Genomic DNA, 21770 nt, shown 5'->3' with positions numbered 1-21770 from the left:
CCCAACTTGGCCATTCCTGCTTGGCTTTCGCAAGTCATTTCACCTCATTTGCTTCTTCAGAACTTTCGGGGTTTGGGTAGAGAATTTCTAAGTTGTCTCCTAGTTCCAAGAATACTGATGGCTCACTGGCACAGGCTTACAAGAGCCAATTATGCGCATTTTTCTTTCAGCTCTGTGTTTAGTGACATCAGTTGGTAGCTTGAAGTCTACTATGTTGGAAGTGTTTATTCCACAGAAAATGGGAAATGCTATAAATAGGGACTCTTTTTTCCCCTAAAGAGACAATTTATCAGCACAGCACTGTCAGTATCTGCAATACCCTGGTGCTATGGAACACATACATAATAATTGGGAATTTACTGTAGTGCCCGACTTGTAGAAAATCAGAGCAGATCTGTCTGTGACAGGCATGGGATTTACACCCACTGCAGCTTGACTTGGATACTCCATTGTTGTATGTGATTTTTCTAAACTGTTCTGTTTTTGTAATCTACTTTGTTGAAAGAAAGGAATAAAAATGTAATAGGGAAGTGGAAGTTTTATAAATGCTGTGTCAAAATTTCTTTTTAATTTTTCTGATTTTCTCTAGATTTATGACCTATTAACATATTTCTTCCATGTAATACTCTTTAAAAATTAAGTTCTCTTGTTCTGTATGAAATATTAGGTTGGTGCAAAAGTAATTGTGGGTTTTGCCATTGGGCTAATTCAGAATATAGAGGCAGGAATAAATAATGCAGTCACTAATTTAAAGTAATAATTCCTGACATAAATCAAGCCCATCCATCTTACCAAGACTCCTGCATGCTTATTCTCTATGTCTAAAAAAATGTTCTTGATGCTCAAATATAGAGAAAGAATAGGAAAAGAGCAGGAGAAAGCTATGGACCAGGCAAAGAAGCAGCATTTATTCTGATCAGCCAACAAACCTTAGCTAAGTTGAAAAATTAATACCCTGTAAGGCTTGTTTTGTTAATGGAAAAATCTGTTTCCATCTCCAATTCCTGTCATGCCCACTGTCCCAGTGCCCAGTTGTCATAACGCTCCAGTCTGATGTGGAAAAGTGTTCCAGTTTGCTTTTGGAAATGTGATTCAATCTTGTTAACAGGGATTCCCTTGAAAGATCCTTGACCCATTCTCAGGATGCTCTCAGTTTGCCAGAAGTAAGCAACAGAGTGAATGGAGTTTCACAAAGAGAGAATTCAGTAGTATTCAGGAGTATAATTCCTTTTCAAGGCTGCCCTCACACTTCTGCCAAGACCCAGCATGGTGCCTCCACGAGGGCACCTACTCTTCTCTTTCAAAGATATCCAATTACTCAGGATCCAAGCTATGAAGCAGGGGTTTAGTAAGCATGAAGCAGTTCTTGGGACCCTCTGGAGAAGCAAACATTGACAGGCAATGTCATAGCTGCCTGTCACTAACCAACAGGGTCAATCTCTGGGCAAGTTCCCGGCACACATAGTGTTGCTGTTAAGTCCTGCTGATTTGGATTCAAGTTTTTCCCCTTTTAGCATTTTGCCTGAAATTTCTGTTTGACTTGGAACTCTCCAACTACCAAATTAAGTGAAATGAACATGATAAAAAAAGTTCATTGAAATTTACCACAGCCATTTGAAGAAACTTCCAATAAAACCAGAAAGAGAGCCAATGGCCATCTGCCCAGTGACATAAAACAAAGAGCTGCCCACTAGGAGATGCAATTAAAACGCTAAAGAAATCAGGAACAGAAAGAATCTAACTTTTCTGCAGTCTCCACTTAATCTCAACCTTGGACCTTCCCAAGAATTAGCAAAATCTATCTGGAGTACTCAATAAGCTTCTCAACTTGTTTTTATTTTGTAAATGTAAAGCATTAAGCAAGCACACACATGCAAACAAAAGCCCTATAAACAAACACAGATCAGAGAGTGATGGGATCATTTAAGGTTCCTACACAGTGGTCACTAAGGTAAAATGTTGTCTTTTGTTCTCTGTGGCTCTGCCTCACTTTAGTAGAAAAGATACATAGATAAGTGGGTATGATGTGGAGTAGAAAAGATTTTCCCCTCAGAAAGCAATATGTCCAGTTTTGGAGACACATCTCCAATCTGATAAAATGAGAAAGCATTGGCATGCTATTAGTTAAAACAATCATATTCTTAATTTTAAAAAGCTACAGTTTATAGATGGTGAACTCACACTGACTGTATCACCTATAAAAACCAACCAATTGCCTTAAGAAATAAAATTTTAAAAAATGTAATGTTGGGGAAAAAATAATCCAAACAGTTAAAATGGTATCTAGCTTCTAATGTGTATGCATATTGATGTATATTGTCACTATATATGTCTGTGTGTGTATGTGTGTGTGTGTGTGTGTGTGTGTGTGTGTATACACATACACACACACACACACACACACACATATATATATAGTGTTCCCAACTTGGCCATTCCTGCTTGGCTTTTGCAAGTCATTTCACCTCATTTACTTCTTCAGAACTTTCGGGGTTTGGGTAGAGAATTTCTAAGTTGTCTCCTATCCAGGAATACTGATGGCTGACTGGCACAGGCTTACAAGAGCCAATTATGCACATTTTCCCCTCAGCTCTGTGTTTAGTGACATCAGTTGGTACCTTGAAGTCTACTATGTTGGAAGTGTTATACACACACACACACACACACACCCTGCACGTAATAAACAATAAACATTTGATGACAAATAACTAGTTGATGATCATATCATGTAGCCTTTAACTGTTGCCTTGTGAATAGAATCAAAGACTGAACAGTTCATTACAACACAGGTAATGGCACATGTGTGTAATAGACTTTAGATATTGGCATTCCTTCTGCATTCTACTTAATTTATTGTGTTAACATTTTCCTAGTAATTTTTCCCAGCTATTTGTATTTTTATTCTTCCTTAAACCACATTTCCAGATTAGGCTATCCCAATGCTTTAGCATCTGATGATAAAGCACATTTGTTAAATTTTTGCAAACAGTATTCATAGTTATAACATGTGTGCACACTTTCTTAGATTTTTGTGTGGAAGTTCTTTCATCATTTTTTACCAGCATCCCTTTGGGATATCTCAAGTCCCCAACATCTGGTTAGTGGTTTCTTGGAAAGGCATACTTTTTCAATACCTAAAGTTCTTTTTCTTAAAATAACAATAACAATCTAATTTGCATGCTTTTAGTAGCTTAAAAAGTTGGATAAATTCACTTTTTCTTAATAACTGTCCTTTTCCCTCTTATCATACTTTAGTACACCTGCTCTAAATAACATAAAACTATAGGTTAAAAATATGTACACAACTAATTTGGAAAGTAAATATGCAAAATAAGGAAATAAATGGATAACACAGTAAAAGGTAGAGCCATGATCCAGGGCTTTTTGTGTTTGTGTGGGAGAGGTAGAATAGGCACAGGTTTGGTGTTAATAGTCTTTAGTTTAAACTCCAGTCACTTTTCATTTGATGAATTTTTTTTAACCTCCTCTGAGACACAGTTTCTTCATCTGTAAAACTGGCAGACTCCTGCCTCAGGCTGTTCATAAATATTATTTATTTACTTAAACAGCACTATTATGCTTACCCTATCCCAGGCACTGTTCTAATCACTTTCAAAATTGTAATTTATTTAATTGTCAAGGCAGCCTTATGGAGTAAGTACTTCCAGTTCCACTAAGGAAACAAGATATTTAAACATGATGACTTTCTCCTAGAAGGCCTTCAGCCAATGGCCTAGTAAGGGAGGGAGCAATTGAAGTGGTCTACTGCAGGTGCAGGTGATGAATGTCTGCCTTTTAAGTAGATAATTTAAAAATAGTAACAAAACCACCTAATAGTTGGTCTGCATTTATTATCAGGCACTGATAATTCTAAGCAGTTTTCATAATAAAATGTATCTCCCCTCAGGGTGGATGATTCTCATCCCTCATCCTTAAATATCCATTGCCCTGGATTTTTTTAACATTGTTTATATATAAAATAAGAAAAAAGAGTTTGTAAAAGTTTTGAAAATTTAACAAAAATATAAATAGACTGTAGGAATAAAAATAGTCCTGAAGGAATTATATATAATAGAGTATATATATATATATATATATATATTTGTTCATTTTCACAGTGTTATAAAGATACTATCTCTGAACTGAGTAATTTATAAACAAAGGAGGTGTAATTGACTCACATTTCCTCATGTCTGGGGAGGCCTCAGAAAATTTAACAGTCATGGTGGAAGGTGAAGGGGAAGCAATGCACCTTCTTCACAAGGCCACAGTAAGAAGAAATGCCAAAGGAAGGAGGAAGAGCCCCTTATAATGCCATCAGATCTTGTGACAACTCACTATCATGAGAACAGCATGGAAGAAACCACCCGATGATCAAATTACCTCCCACCAGGTCTCTCCCTGCAAACATGGGGATTACAGTTCAGATTACAATTTGAGATGAGATTTGGGTGAGGACACAGAGCCAAGCCATAACAGTATACATACAGCATAGTTAGGTATATATGGTATGTATATAAACATAAAGATATACACACATTATACATATATGCATCTGTATTTAGGTACATATATATCTTCTTTCTCTTAGGAAAATTAACATATCAGTGGCATCTGCATTTTGCCTTTATACTATAACCAAGATGCTCACCAGAGATTTGAGAGTTTGGTAATGTTTTTAAATGCACTTTTCTCACTGCTTGCCTCCTTTTTGAACAATTTGAATAGACATTTTCAGAGGCAGTTGCAGATTAAAATATATGGTTCCAATAATCATAATGATAACAACAACAAAGAATAAAAGAACACTTCCTTCATCATTTTTTAAACCAAAAAATTCAAGTGTGTGTAAACGCTATGAAGGCTGATTTAACTAAATGGTGAACCTATGACAATTCAGCTTCAAATGCCATGGAAAAGTCATATTTTACAGTGCATATTATAGAGATTGACTATTTCAATTAGAATTCTAGTGGCTAATTTTTCAACTATCCACGTGGCTATGCTGCTTGGTCACTTGGATATCTTAAGCTGCAGTAGATACCAGTGTAATGGAGTCAATTTTGACAACTGATATAATTTTTTAAAAATGACAGTATTGCAGTTTATTTTTGGTGGTAAATTTAAACAAGATATGAGAGGAGGTTTACAAATATCCATCTTTGGGCCATCTTTTCTTCTACTCAGTGCACTCATCTGCTTTTATGTTCTTGAAGAGGTTGTGTAATTGAAAGCTTTGGACTTTGAGCCAGGGATTTTCAGGTTCAAATTTCATCTATACCACTAACTTGTGATATAACATTGGCTTTAGTCTCCTTTTCTGGAAATAGGTGAGAAAACACTTACATCACAAGGTAGGCTCTGAAGATTAAATGGATTAAATCTACATCAAGTCTAGTTTCTTCCCTCATATCTTCCTTTCTTCTTCCACTGCTCCAAACATAAAAATAATTTAAAATAGTCCCAAAGAGTAGCAATCTGTAAATTTCTCTTTCAATGAGTTACTATCTTTAGAAAATCCCTAGGTAAGGTTGGGAGATAGATTAAATGTCGGTATGAACAGGTGAATGAGGTCTGGCTTGGCTAACACACATAGCAGATTTATCCAGACAGGATTATGACTCAGTGCGTACGTTTCCTGCTATGCATATGCCAATGTCATGAGGCATCTGGGGAGGAAATTCAGCCTGCTCATTTTTGAACAAAGCACCAAAAAATGCCCAGTATGTTTATTATATAGTTATTTTAGAATAAAGGAAAAACAAAAGCTATATTTCAACATTAAAAAATGTTGATGTATACTTAGAATTTTTTGTGTGTGCCAAAAGAAATAGAATGTTCCCTTGCAAAAGTGTGTATTGAAGTGAAATGAAACAAATGGCCCTTTATTTATTTATGTAAGGCTAGACATTGGGTATATTGCACCATTTAAGCTTCATCCTTACACTTCATTACCTACTAAAAATGGGCCCTGCTTATAAGTATTTGTATAATCAGTGATGAGCTGTGCTTTGAGATGGACTGGTACGGACCAAGCATTAGAGGGAAAAAAATGTACTTGATCTTTTGGGACACTAAGAGAATATTTGCTTCAAAATTGGAAATTTCCTAAACTCCAAGTTCAAAAATCATAGAAATACTCTGTTTCCCAGACACAGTGAACCACAAATTACATGTTGATGGCTTAGAAATAATGTTTCTAGTAGTAATAACAGATATGAAAAAATTCTGGAATTTAGTGAGATCCTAAAGTCAGATTTGAAGGCTTATGTCCTTGGATTTTTCTCATTTTTCAATGGGATAGTATTCAAATTGCCTTTAGCCAACATTAAATACCTGCCACGGTTTGGCTGGGCCCTATCATATTTCTCACCACTTTCTAAAGGCTCTGCTATGGTTAGAGTAGATTATGCACTGCTCCCTCCTCCTGAACTGAAAAAAAAAAAAAAAAACACAAAACAAACAAACAAACAAGTGTGCATTTTCTGTCTTCTGTCCCTTTGTAAGATCTGTTCTTTCTAATAGCAGTTCCCTTCTTCCTCCTCCCAGAACATTAATCAGGTTTGAGTTTAACTTTTATGTTTACCATAAATAGTTTCCCCTATCCTCTAAATTGCAGCAATCTCTCCTGAAAAAGAACTCAGGATCCCCCTACTTCCACATTGAAATTATTTCTTAAAATTTTGCTGAACATTACTGCATACATGGGTCCTGTCATTTCAACAACATGCTGAGAAACTTGTGGCAAGAATTATGAATTTAAATGTTTGCCGTGTTCTCTGCTTGATTATACGTAGCAACACGGGCACAGAATGTTAGGCATGGAAGGAGGGGGATATTATAATGCTGTGCTCTACTTCTTAAGGTTAAATGATGACATGGTAGTTTACGGAAGTTACATACTCATGAAGTACTTGCTGAAGAAGGAAAATATTTGGAAAAATGGGAGAGGGATAAAAATCTATAAGAACAGAAATAGGACTTGAATAAAGAAAGTAAGAGTTCTCTTCCCATAAGCCCTTTCCTGGCTCAATCTCAAAAATAGTAGGATACACTAATCCTATTGGGTCATAGTCAAGAACAATGATACGCCATATATCCTATGGCTCTTTCTCTGGGCCTCCCCTGTGCTCTTGTCAGGGCAGCTTCTCACTGTTTCTTATGCTTCCTATTTCCATGTGACCTGAGCAGTGAGGTCTAAGTCCTGTTGCTGGTACTTTCCTCTCTGCTTCCTTTTATTCTTTCCTTTATACATCTGAGGCACCGAGGCACCCAATCCCACCCTTACCCTTGGTGGTAGTCCTAAACCAATATGGAGCCTGGCCAAAGTCCCTTGTCCATTCTTCTTGCCCCCACTCATGTGTGCTCAATACACATATCAGTTCTGTCTCCTGTGGTTGGCAGGAGGATGGTAAAATATTAATATCTGAATGTTAGTTTCAGTGGAGGATCAGCTGGCCTTCTTAGAGTTCAGCACTAGGCTTTGTACTTCAGCAAAGTTAGAGAGCTCTGTATTGAAATTTGGTATAAAAACCCAATTAATAATAATGTAGAATTTAGCTTTCTTTTTACCATTGTCCCCTGGCTTAATAATTCCACAGGGTACCTCAAGGGAACAAGGCTATTGCTGAACAAAAGAAGGATTTAAACTTTCCTTTTTTTTTGAGATGGAGTGTTGTTGCCCAGGCTGGAGTGCAGTGGCGTGATACCAGCTCACTGTAACCCCCGCCTCCCAGGTTCAAGCGATTCTCCTACCTCAGCCTCCTGAGTAACTGGGACTGCAAGTGCGTGCCACCATGCCCAGCTAAGTTTTATCTTTTCAACGGGGTTTTACCATGTTGACCAGGATGGTCATGGTATGACATGATCCACCCGCCTGGGCCCCCCAAAGTGCTGGGATTATAGGCGTGAGCCACTGTGCTCGGTTGACTTTATGCATTTCTTATTTCCCTAGCTAAATACCATCTGATACCATCTCGATTTCCACCAGAATTTTTAACAGTGAAGAATTGGTTTCTCATTCCTTTCAGGAGATTGAGGGTAAGATCAGGCCAGTCTGGGAAATGCAAGTCAATTCTTTGGTCAATAGCCCTGTGCTCCCCTTTTGTCTTATAGATTGTTCTTAAGAGAGACAGACTGCTTTCAGACCATTAGACAGAAGGCAATTTGAGACCAGACAGAAATAGTCCAGAAATACCCACCAGTAGTCTGTATAATGCTCTTGAGAGATTAGAAAACTGCCCAGTCCTGCAATAGGCATTGGAGTTTAGTGAGCTCAAAGTGAATTGGATTTCTTCCCCACTCACACCCTTGGCTGGGTAGCCTTGGGCAGGACAGAATCTGCAAGACTCTGTGATGACCTCCTGCCAGAATATACAGTGCATGTAAGCATGTTAGTTTAATTTGTTTATCTTCTTTTAAGGTATATTTCCTCATGAGAACTACCATTATGTAAAATACAATTAAATGTAAATATTATATTTTCTAATATAATAATTTCCTAATAGCTATATCCAATCAACTAGTCTATAGCATGATATTACAGTCTGTTGCAGCTGGCTCTTCTGATCTGTTTTCTGACCACAGCTATATTTGATCACACTTTTAGGATGGAAATAACCTGGTCTTAATCCATTCAATAAAAAAAGGTTGGCAAGCTCTTTTTATGAGTAAATGGAAAAGGTTTTGCAAGGCAGCATATATAAAAAAGAAACATTAATCCTAACCCTTCACTCTCTTAAATGGGACTTAAGGTCAACATTCTTAGAACAGCCAACTGAAGTGGTGCTAAGTTCAGAAGTTCTTTGGAAAGAGAACCAAACAACTGACTTTCACTGGAGAAGCAGCATTTCAAGAGTTGGGTGCTAGTATAGCCAATGTCTTTCCAAGGCTCTTCTTAACTAGGTCATTTCTTCTAAGAGAATAATGAGAGGTCATTTAAAAAGATCATGATGTTCATCTATTTAATTCTTTGTTTTTAATGAAGTCTTTCTACTTCATTATAAGACACAATAGGTCAGATTTTTTCTGAAAGCCCTAGGTTGTACCCTAAGGGAAAGTGAGGCACTTAGAAAAATATGGTACATCTTTCAGTTCATCAGACTTATTAATTTATTAAAGAATATATTCAAGAGAGCCTCTAGAAAGAAAAACTTCTATCAGAGTAGAACGTATCTAACTTCTTTCTTCAGGCTCAAGTGGTAAAGAGTATCTTTCTGGAGAGGAAATGCCTCTGTGAATGATCCGACCACATCATTTCACTCCTTCAATCTACCTCTCATTCCTTCTTCCAGCATGACAGATACACTCAAACACAACAACACCACTTTTGCTATCCAGTTTCCAGAGTGGTCAATTGTATCATTTTCATGTTTTGGCATATTTTAAAATTCAACCTCTGAATCTTAAATAAGATGTTGTGACTTACAAACACATTGGTAAAAAAAGACAGTGTTCCTTCAAAATTTGTATGTTTTCTTCAGCTATCCTCCAAATACATTCTCCACTTCATAAACATAAATCTATTTTGTACTTGACTAAAAATAGCTTTCATGTTAATTCCTACTTAAGAGAGTAGATAATTGAGATACTGAAAAGTTAGGAAATGGAGAAGGATTTACACTTTGTCAAAGAGGTCATTTTTAGCACCTTATCACAGCAGCAGCATAAACTCTTTGTAAATTTAGTTTTGACAGCATTGGGATTATCACTTTTCTATCTGAGATAAACTTGCCTGTATTCACCATTTGTATGAATGTCTCAAATGTTTTAACATGTCAATAAGGTAAATCACACTTTAATTGCAGGTGATAGTTTATAAAGTACTTCATAATAATTTGGTGTTGTTATGCTCATGTTAAAGAGGAGAAGACTGAGGCAGAGAAATTGAGCCTTACCTTTAGGTCACGTGAATACCTGGCATAGACTCTAGTCACGCTCATGTCTTCTGGTTGGTGGCCTTATAAAACGTAGATAACAGAGAAATTCAGAGGAAAATGTAATGCCAGTGAGCTACTAACCAAGAGGAAAGTATCTTTTATTGCTCCTCCTCAAATGGGGAACAAATGAAGGCATAGACCTGCATTCTAGTCCATACTGTGTCACTGCATTTCTGTGAGACTTTCTTTCTCTGGGCCATGGTCTTTAAGAAAAGGACATTTCGAGAAATAGCAGTCATGATCATTTCAGCCCTAGTATTGTGTTTCTGTTTTGAAAATATGGCCAAATCTGAATTATCTGATAAGTTAAATAATAGAATTAAAAATGAAACTAATAATTTCAATCTCTGCCTTCTTTAAGAATACAGGATAAGAATTAGACAAATGCTTTTGGTTTTATTACATGGATTGTAATTTTAGGGACACCAGGAGAATAGTCATCTCCTAAATAACCCCACATTTCCTGAAATTTTTTCCTTATATCCTATTATTAAATACATACACATACCTGTTCAAAATGGTAGCAATTGTTTATATCAGTGGTTCTCAGCTTGGCATGATCTTGCCCCCGATGGACATTTGATAATATTTAAAGACATTTTTGGTTGTTTCAGCTGGGAGGCTTTATTGGTATCTAGTAGATTGAGGCTCTGCTATACATCCTGGAATACACGCATGTCCCCATGCAAACATGCACACACAATGAAACATCATCTTGTCCTAAGTGTCAATAGTTTTGAAGTTGAAAATTTCTGTTTAAATCTGTAAATAAGTGAACAGCAATCCTACCACACAACACATTTTTTTTCCCAGTAATTTCATTTTGGTCCATATGACATAGTTAAGATACATATCTTTTCTTTCTTTTTTTTTTCCATTTCTAAAATTAGTTGTTTATTTTTTTGTAATTTTTATTTTTTTTATTTTTCCAAGATACATATATTTTCAATGATAAAATCTTTACCTCAGCTTATTAGGCTCCCTGGCATCCAAAAGCTGAACATTTAATTGAGCAAACAGCATCTTCTAAAAAATTACAACAGTCAGAAGAGCAGTAACTTGGAAACCATTCATTCACGCCTCTGTGTGAATTAAGGTAATGAGAAGTTATTGTGGGGAAAGGCAGCCCTGGGTAAATGCCATAGAAGAGGGGTTTCGGCAGCTGGAAGACAGCGTAAGAGTGCCCGGCACCACGGGTGTGCTGATGGGCGCTTGTAAACCCAGCTACTCAGGAGGCTGAGGTGGGAGAATCACTTGAACATGGAAGGTGGAAATTGCAGTGAGCTGAGATCGCGCCATTGTACTAGCCTGGGCAACAGAACTGAACTCTATCTCAAAACAACAACAACAACAACAAAAAACAAACAAACAAACAAAAAAAAACCAGCACCAGGAGAGAGGGGATTCAAGAAGGATTATAGTGCCCAATTTTGCCGACTTTCCAATTTTGTCTAATTATCCACCATAATCCACAAAGAGTTGCTGAATATACATGTGAGCTTCAGTGCTCTTCTTTTTTCAGGTTCAACTTCAAGTGAGATGTGATTTTTAAAATAGCTGAAGACTGGGAAAAACAAGAGTGAAAAGGGATGCTGACAAATTCATAGAACAGCTGACAAATTATTTTATTGGCTTTTTGGTATTAGTAGTCTCAACGATTTGTAAATTGCATCACTAGACTCTAGTCCACACTGTGTGGTTTGATTTGAAAGCCTAAGAATAAACACTTTGATCCTATATCACTGATTATTTAGTTTACTTCTCTTTTCCCTTTTATTTTTCTACCCTTAAAGGCACCATGTAATGCATTCAGACAAAAACCCAATTGAGATGGCATCCTGCCAGGTTCAAGCTGGAACTGTTTGCATTGATTATCTATTGGTTGCCTAACAAATTATACCAAAATTTAGTACAGGCCTACCTTGTTTTATTTCACTTCACTTTATAGCATTTATAGATACTTTTTTTTTAAAAACAAATGAAAGGTTTGTGGCAACCCTGTGTTAAGCAAATCTTTGACACCACTTTTTCAACACCATATGATCACTTTGTGTCTCTGTGTCACATTTTGGTAATTCTCTTTATATTGAAAACTTTTCCATTATTTTATATGTTGTGGTGATTTGTGATTAGTGATTATTTTCCCTTTTTCTTTTCCTTTCTTACTTTTCTTCCTTCTCTCCCTTCCTCCCTCCCTCCCTCCCTCCCTTCCTTCCTTCCTTCCTTCCTTCCTTCCTTCCTTCCTTCCTCCCTTCCTTCCTTGGTCTTGCTTTGTTGCCCAGGCTGGAGTGCAGTGGTGCAATCTCGGCTCACTGCAACCTCTGCCTCCTGGGTTCAAGAAATTCTCCTGCCTCAGCCTCCTGAGTAGCTAGGATTACAGGCGTCGGCCACCATGCCTGGCTACTTTTTGTATTTTTAGTAGAGATGGAGTTTCACCATGTTGATCAGGCTGGTCTTGAAATCCTGACTTCATCATTCACCCACCTAGGCCTCCCAAAGTCCTGGGATTGCAAGCATTTGAGCAACCATGCCTCCCTCCCTCCCTCCCTCCCTCTCTGTCTCTCTTTTTGACAGGGTCTTGCTTATTGCCCAGGCTGGAACACAACAGCATGATCATGGCTCACTGCAGCCTCGAGTTTCCCATGGGTTAAGGAATCTTCCCACCTCAGCCTCCTGAGTGTCTGGGGCTCAGGTGCACACCACCACACCCAGCAAATTTTATGTTTTTATAGAGACAGTGTCTCCCTATGTTGCCCAGACTAATCTCAAACTCCTGGGCTCAAGCAAATCTCCCACCTTGGCCTCCCAAGTAGCTGAGACTATAGGTCTGAACCACCACACTGGGCCATCAGTGATCTTTGAGATCTTTGAGATTACTATTGTAATTGTTTTGGAGCGCAATGAACCACATCCAAATGAGTAGGTGAACTTCATCGCTAAGTGGTGTGTGTGTTTTGACTTCTCCACTGATGGGCCATTTCCTCATCTCTCTCCCTCTCCATGTGCCTCCCTATTCTCAAAGACCCAAAAATATTGAAATTAGGTCAATGAATAACCCTACAATGTCCTCTGAGTGTTCAAGTGAAAGGAAGAATTGTACATCTCTAACATTAAAGCAACATCTAGAAAAAAATAAGCATAGTGAAGAAGGCACGTCAGAAGCTAAGATAGGTGAGAGTTTGGTTTCTTGCAACAAGCAGTTAGCCAAGTTGTGAATGTAAAGAAAAAGTTCTAGAAGGAGATTAAAAGTACTACTCTAGTGAACACACAAATGTTAACAAAGCAAAATAGCCTTATTACTGACATGGAGAAAGTTTCAGTAGTTTAGATAGGCTATCAAACCAGCCACAACATTCCCTTAAGCCAAAACCTAGTCCAGAGCAAGGCCTAACCATCTTCAATTCTACAAAGGTTGAGAGAGATGAGAGAGCTACAGAAGAAAAGTTTGCATCTAGCAGAGGTTGTGGCTCATGAGGTGTAAGGAAAGAAGCCATTTCATGACATAAAAGGGAAAGGTGAGGCATCACATGCTGATGTAGAAACTGTATCAAGTTATTCAAAAGATCTAAATAAGATCACTGATGATAGTGACTATATTAAACACTAGATTTTTAATGTAGGTAAAACAACTTCATATTGAGGAAGAGACTTTCTAGGACTTGCATAGCTAGACAGGAAAAGTCAATGCCTGGCTTCAAATCTCCAAAAGACAGATTGACTGTCTTGTAAGGGGAATAATGCAGCTGGTAACTTGAAGTTGAAGACCATACTCATTTACTAACTCAAAAATCCTAGGGTCCTTAAGAGTTATTCTAAATCTACTCTGCCTATTCTCTAGAAATGGAAACAAACAGCTTGAATGACAGCACATCTGTTTATAGCATGGCTTGCTGAATATTTAAGCCCACTGTTGAGACCTGCTGCTCAAACAAAAAGATTATTTTAAAAATATTACTGCTCATTGACAATGTACCTGGTGACCTAGGAGCTCTGATGGAGATGTACAAGAATATGAATATTGTTTTTATACCTGCTAACACAATATCCATCCTGTAGCCCATGGGTGAAGGAGTAATTTTGACTTACAAGTCCTATTAAAAAAATACATTTTAGAAGGCTAAAGCTGCCTTAGACAATGATTCCTCAGATGGATCTGGCCAAAGTAAATTGAAAACCTTCTGGAAAGGATTCACTATTCTAGAAGCCACTAAGAACATTAATGATTCATGGGAGAAGGTAAAAATATCCACATTAACACAAGTTTGGAAGAAGTTGATGCCAACTCTCCTGGATGATTTTGAGGGGTTAAAGAATTCAGCAGAGGAAGTAACTGCAGATGTGGTGGAAATAACAAGAGACTTAGAAGTGGAGCCTGAAGATGTGACTGAACTGCTACAATCTTGTGATAAATCTTAAACAGATGAGGAGTTCCTTCTTATGGAAAGTGGTTTCTTGAGATGGGATCTACTCTTGGTCAACATGCTATGAACATTGTTGCAATGACAACAAAGGATTTAGAATATTACATAAATCTCTTTAATAAAGAATTGACAGGGTTTGAGAGGATTGACTCCTATTTTGAAAAAGTTCTACTGTGGTTATAATACTACCAAACAGTATAACTTTCCCAGAGTGAGTGATCAAACAAAAACAGAGAGAGTCAGAAAGTGTGCTTTATAGAAACCTTTGGTTAAAGGAAGAGTCAATTGATGTGGGTAACTGCATTGTTTTATTTTAAGAAACTGCCACAGCCACTCCAACCTTTAGCAATCATCACCCACCCTGATCAGTCGGCAGCCGTCAACATCAAGACAAAACCTCCCACCAGCAAAAAGATTATGATTCACTGAAGGCTCAGTTGATCTCTAGCATTTTTTAACCATAAGGTATTTTTAAATTAAAGTATGTACATTGTTTTTTAGGCATAATGCTATTGCACACTTAATAGATGACAGTATAATGTAAACCTAACTTTTATATGCACTGAGAAACCAAAAAAATTGCGTGACCTGCTTTATTGCAATATTTGCTTTATTGTGGTGGTCTGGAACCAAACCCACAGTGTCTCCAAGGTATTCATGTAGCTTAAAATAGCGAATATTTATCGTCTAGTATAGTATGTGAGATTTCAGGATCTGGAGATAGCTTAGCCTGGGTGATTCTGGTTCAGGGACTACAGTCTCTGAAGACCTCACTGGGGCTGGAAGTTCTATTTCCCCACTGTTGTTGTAAGGTCTCATTTTCTTACCGTGTGGGTCTCTCCACCATAAGGTTTCTTACAGTATGACTTTCCCAAGAATGAGTGATCAGAGAGACAGAGTCAGAGAGAACGAATGCAAAATAGAACCTGTAATGCCATTTCCAGTGCAATATCTGAAGTGACATGGCATCTGTTCTGCCATATTTTATTGATCACACAGATCAACTCTGATAGAATGCAGGAGGGGACTATACCAGGATATGACTACCATGAGGCAGGGATCCTTGGATCATCTTAGAAGCTGTTCGCCATACTAATGTTGTCTTTAGATTCAATAATCAGCTTGAGTTCATACAAATGAAGTGTTTATTACTAATAATACACAGTTAAGCTCTGCCACTATTAACTTAAAAATAACGAACAAGCTTTCTGGATAAAAAAACTGAGCCCCTGTTCTAAGGGGAACTCTGTTGAGTTTATTGTACATCTATACAACGATTTAAAAAAAACACAGCAAACATATTTCAGGTTCTGCTAGTTATTATTATTTTTTATTATACAGATATCCTTTTGTGCTAATTTAGCCAGGATTCTGTTTAGTCTGCCCTGAAGTAGCAACTTTTGGCTTTTGGATGTGTAATATAAGCAAGAATGAGACAGTATTTGAATGAGTAAGAATTAGAAAAGACTGACTTCTAGTCCTTGCTCTTCCATTTCCTGTCTGTGCAAGCAGAGCTAAATTCTAACCTCAGATGCCTTGTCCATGAAGTAGATTTAATCAAATTCATCTCTAATGGTTGGTTTGAGGACTAAATGCTTTGCTATGTGAGCAAACTATTTAGCACATTACTGGGCATATAGTGATAACATAATAAACAGTATTTTGAACATCAATTTCCAATTCAGTGTTTTGAAACTGAACATTGTGACCATCATCAGTAAGTTGAGAAAATTAAAAATGGGTTGAGTAAAGTCTTTTTGTAAAAATGAAATAAAATCGAACATTGTAAAAATATCAAGAGTGTCAGAGACCTGGGTTCCAGGGTTTACTCTGTCATTGTAGTTAATATTGTTTCATGAAACTTTTATTTCTATTTGCGTGCACAGGCAAAATCATGTTTATGTGTGTGTTGTATTTGTTTCTTGTCCCAATTAAAAGCGCACCTCTTATTGTGGGTCACAATCAAGAAAATGAGAAAGCCACTACTTTAACCTTACTTATATTTATGTTTTTTTTTTTTTTTCCTGAGAAGAACCAACCTTACTCTTTTCTAGTGATTGCATCTATGTGAATATTTTAGAAGTCAGAAAATTTTAATATATCTTTGTTGGAGAGCCTCTTCCTGTTTAGAATCCCATTAAAGATGAAATCCCAAAGCTCATAGAGTCATGACCTTTCCGTGTTAGACCATTAGACGTGTCCCAGGCAAGGATATGGCTTATTGCTTCATGCCCAGTAGCATGGTGGTTGCAGATGCATTAATGATAGAGTCATAGGAAACTCAAAATCTCAGAGGACTTACTCATTGGGAAATTTTATATAGCAAGCAAGCATCCACAAGGACTTTTTTAGTTATATGATTAAATAAAGAAGTGCTAAGCCCCTGAGGTTTATGAAATTCTAAATATCAATCTGCCTTAATGGGAAACTACTTCTCATGGGGGAGAGAGAGCACCATTTGAGGTGGCTCATGGTCAAGTTTGCTGAGTTTCTGGTAGTGAGCTATATGAACAAATGTGCTTTTTATTTATTCTAATGTCATAGTTACCTTGTCTTACCCTTGTGTTGATAGTATCAGTAACTTAAAATGCTTCAGCTTCAGTTTATCAGTCTATTTGTCAATTTATCAGCAAGTTTTAATAAAACCTTAAATACTTGCAGTATTGTTACTTTTGGGACCCTTGTATACTACATAAGTTGATGAATATTTTTATAATATAAATAATTTTATACTTCATTCTTTGAAGTCAGATGTTCAGGTGGTTATGTTAACTATAATGTTTAAAATGTCTTGTCTTTTCCATTTCTGCAATCTTCCTCCAATCCTTGCTCCCCACACCCCATACCTGCACAGTATTTTTCTGAAAGACATCTAGGAACTTCATTCACTGCTTTCTCTCACTTTATTCATTGCTGGCCTATCACTTTATGGCCTAATCATTACCAAAATTATAATTACAGGTATTTTTGGGTTAAAACTGCTCAAGGAAAATGTTCCCTTTGAATGTCTGAAAGAGCACGTGTTATACAAGAAGTTTCTTTATGTACAAATATCAGATACTTATACTTTGGTATGGTTGGATTGGGAGAAGCAGTTTGAAAATCCATTAGAAGTGTGAATTCTCTGGTGTAAGTGCATACACAGTTACCAATCAGAAAACAATGAACAGCTAATATTAACCATTGGGCTGGGCACAGTGGCTCATACCTGTAATCCCAGCAGTTTGGGAGGCTGAGGCAGGTGGATGGCTTGAGGTCAGGAGTTTGCGACCAGCCTGGCCAACATGGTGAAACACTGTCTCTACTGAAAATATAAAAATTATTTGGACATTGTGGTGCACACTTGTAATTCCAGCTACTCAGGGCTGAGGCAGGAGAATTGCTTGCACTCGGGAGGTGGAAGTTGCAGTGAGCCAAGATTGCTCCATTGCACTTCAGCCTGGGTGACAGAGTGAGACTCTGTCTAAGAAAAAAAAAATAATAATAATATTAACCATTGTATTATTTCATAAACCTCTGGGGCTTAGCACTTCTTTATTTAATTATGTAACTAAAAACATCCTTGTGAATGTTTGCTTTCTATGTAAAAAATTCCAAAAGAGTAAGTCTACGGGTGGCCTTAAGGCTGGAAAAATTAGCAAATAGATATGGTAAATGGCTTTCTGACATTACATTAAAATGCAATAGTATATTATTACCTGTAGACGTTATAGCCATCCTGTAGTACATAGATGTCCTGAAATCGGTTGAAAAAGAAAGATACTTAGACTTGCATAACTCTTTAGCATTAGGCATGCAATTAGTATCAGTCAGGATTCTATATTTATATAGTTTCATTCTAACTCGACAAAACTGGTTTGATGTAGATATTATTACATTTACTTTAGAGATGAGGCAGCTGAGGCTTAGAATAGTTAAATGACTTGTTCGTGGTCACAATGTTAGTAAGTATTAGGAAGCTAGGCCTATATAACCAATTCCTATTAATTTTTTTTACTGTCAAATGCCATCTCTCATATCCATGCCCACTGAGGAAGTTTAAACCCATTCTTTCCATTTAAAGCTTGTTATTTTATTTTTCAGTTTAGGTATATTTGTGATTTTTCTTGTTTAATCCTCAAAGAATACTATGATACAGGTGCATTATTCTTCGCTTTTTCTATTTGCAGAAGCTAAAGCACAGAGAGGGAAATCAACTTGCTCAAAGTCACACAGCTAACTAGTTGCCAGCTTAGAGCTGCCGGAGTCCAAAACTTATTATTCTTTCTCAAACACTGCTTCTCATGTGCTGCTTCTCGTATAAGTATAAACTGGAATCTGGAAAAGGCAATAATATAATCACTAATATTAGCTGTTCCTTGTCTTCTTATTATAACTGTATATGCAGTTGTAGCAGAGAATTCACACTTCTAATAGCTTCTCAAACTGCTTTTCCAAACCTACCCACATCAAAGTGTAAGTATCTGACATTTACATAGCATCTTACAAGTGACCAAACATTTTGTCATGTATTTTTTCATTTGATCATTTCAAGAAATTTTTGAGATGTTTAGAACAGGTACAATTAGCATGATGCCTTGACTGATGAGAAATATTTATCTCACAGAAGTAAAAGACCTTAAAGTTCATATGGGTGATAAGTGGGGGGAGGAGGGGGAAGCACTCAGGTCCCTTGCTGACACATTCTGGGAGCTCTCCACAGCACCATGCTAAAGATAGCTCTTCAAGCAGCAAGATTCTACCTACCTGTGAGAATTCACCAAGACCTTTCCCCCACTTTGGAAGAAGTCAGGTAGATTGCAAAGATTCTCTACTTTTGACAAGAGATGTAAGATAGGCATGGTGTGGATTAGCCCAATCCTAGACAAACTGGGTAAGCCTCATGTAACTGTGTCTTTTGGGAAATTATTTGTATTCTCTGAGTCTTCATTTTTTACAGGTAAAAAAATTACGATAATTATGAAAAAACAAATGTGTAATTTCTTTCTATAATGGTAGTTTTCCAGCAGACTCATGAGACTTTTAAATATAACACATCTCATATTAAACGCATCTCTGTGACATGAGAACCCTTGGTTTTAAGAAGTCAAGAATGCAAAAGGCCTCAATGAGATCCTAGAATCTATCATGTTTGGGCTTCATGGTTTCTTGGAGATAATGATGATGATATAATTTTAATATTAAAGCTGTGAATTCTGAGAACAGCCAGCCCTGGGTGGGAATATATATCAGGACAGAAAAAGAAGGCTGAGGAAGTATGTGTTTCTCCAAGGCATGTTTGTACTAAGTCATTCTGAATTTACTGAGAAGACCTTGAAACTCTGTTTCTTCTCTGTGAGTATAAGGAATAAAAGTGTCATGCATTTTATAAATTTGGGGTACATTTTTTACAATCTTGTAGAGGATATTTCTAGTTTTACAGCTACTAATTATAATAATGTCTGTTTACATATTTGTTTTTCTCGCTTGCCAGGGATTAAGCAAGAATTGCATCTTTTTCATATTTATGTATTCATGGCACATGGCCTGTTAACATATAAAACTTACTGAGTTCATTGAAATGTGTTTATATAAGAGAGTGTGTGAAAATGTATAATACATATATACATCTACATATGTGTATGTATCTGTGTGTCTTTGCTGTTATTTATTTATTTAAAGACAGAATCTCACTCTTTTTGTCCAGGCCAGAGTGCAGTGGTGCGATCTTGGCTCACTGCAACGTCCCACTCTGGAGTTCAAGTGATTCTCCTGCCTCAGCCTCCCAAGTAGCTGGGATTACAGGTGCCCACCACCATACCTGGCTAAATTTTTGTATTTTTAGTAGAAACAAGATTTTATCATGTTGGCCAGGCTGGTTTTGAACTCCTGACCTCACATGATCTGCCCATCTTGGCCTCCCAATGTGTTTGGATTACATGTATGAGCCACCACGGCTGGCCTGTCTTTGCTGATCTTTAAACTACCATTCTGTGTTTCTATACCTACTTGATAAGATATGGCATTTTCAAGGGGAAATAATAACTATTACTCCATCATATGTATGTGTGTATGTGTATATATATATATATATATATATATTCTCTATTGATACATTATATATATATATATATATTCTATAGGTATAGATATAAATATACAGATAAATATGTATATATATATTCTATGGTTATACATCTTATATATTCTATATATATTTCAGTTCCAGATTCTATACAAATATATATATTTGCTAATTTTCTTTAAGCATAACTTTGCTTTTAACAACTAAAACATTTTTGAGAAAAAATTATTTCAGCTCAGCATGTTCAATTTATAGTTCAACATGTTTTAATTTAGTAAACAAGAAAACACTGTTTCCAAAAGAAAAATGGCATGTTTGAATATTGATTGGATTATATTGGTAAACTTTGAAAAATATCACAATATTACAGCTCATTCTATGAGAATATGTTTTCAATGTGCATATAACAATGTTAGAATCCATATTTACTTGATATTTGTGTTTATTTGAAAGAATGGTGTAATGAACAGAAGAACAAACATGATACTAATCCATGTGACATGTAAGATGAGACCTCTGTTTTGGTTGAGTAAATGAAAAAAAATGCTAATGCTTTTCAGCAAGGATAATTAATGTGGCTATAAATAGCATGTCACTGTGGAGCTGAGGAAAGAATAAGTCAACTTGTCATATAAAATAATTATGTCACATATTTATGCTGCGCTTACAAAGCCCTCAAATGTCCTACCACATATTGACTCAATCATTCTTTCAGTATTTCTAAGCGTGAGAGTGGTGAGGGAGACTTTTCATTGTATTTTTAAAAGGACCACAAGTATATGAAGACTTTTTTACTACTTGATGGTGATCATCAAATGTTAGGTTCCTTCATTTCTCCCTTACTGATGGCAACTCAAATGCCATTAGGATCTGGGCAACTGATTTTAATTAGCTAAAAGGGCCAGAAGTTTTATATCCAAGAGAGGTATGGGCTGTGGATAACTAGAGATTACATGCTCTTGTTAAAGACTTGAAATCATATTTTTTAAATAATGTGCTAGTCAAACCAAACACTTTAGCTGGATGAATTTGGGTAGCAAAATTCCTGTTTGTAATTCTTGCCCTAACCAAGGATATGGGACTGATTAAAGTGGAAAGAGAGTGACCTGGGCATCAAAGAGATGTGAGTCTGAATATCGACTCCAACATTTGGTCTCTGTAGTCCTAATCATGTTACTGAACTTCTCATAACTTCTGCCACCTCATTGGTTTGAGATGGTAACCATACCTATTTCAAAGGGCTGCTGTGAGAAATAATTGAAGGAAGTACCTCAAGGCCTTACCTCATTGACTGATCCACAAGAAGTACTCAAGAAACAATGGCTACTGTTACAGGATTTGCATACA

The 21770-nt window shown here is 36.7% G+C and overlaps 1 protein-coding gene across 5 annotated transcripts in view; it reads left to right on the top strand.

Moving 5' to 3' along the window:
- ANGPT1 (angiopoietin 1) overlaps positions 1-21770 on the top strand; it is a 245078-nt gene that overhangs the window by 114442 nt on the left and 108866 nt on the right. Inside the window, exon 1 of one of the 5 annotated variants that reach the window (XM_032251659.1) lies at positions 19214-19232. The exons of the other annotated variants lie outside the window; for them this stretch is intronic. The gene's annotated coding sequence lies outside the window, so the exon portion shown is untranslated. Of the gene's footprint in view, positions 1-19213; positions 19233-21770 lie in introns of those variants that run through there. 5 annotated transcript variants of the gene reach the window in all.

The sequence above is a fragment of the Sapajus apella genome, unplaced genomic scaffold, assembly GCF_009761245.1.
Source record: "Sapajus apella isolate SASKATOON/1434 unplaced genomic scaffold, GSC_monkey_1.0 scaffold3, whole genome shotgun sequence".
Lineage (NCBI taxonomy): Eukaryota > Metazoa > Chordata > Mammalia > Primates > Cebidae > Sapajus > Sapajus apella.
This window is presented reverse-complemented; position numbering and strand designations above follow the sequence as displayed.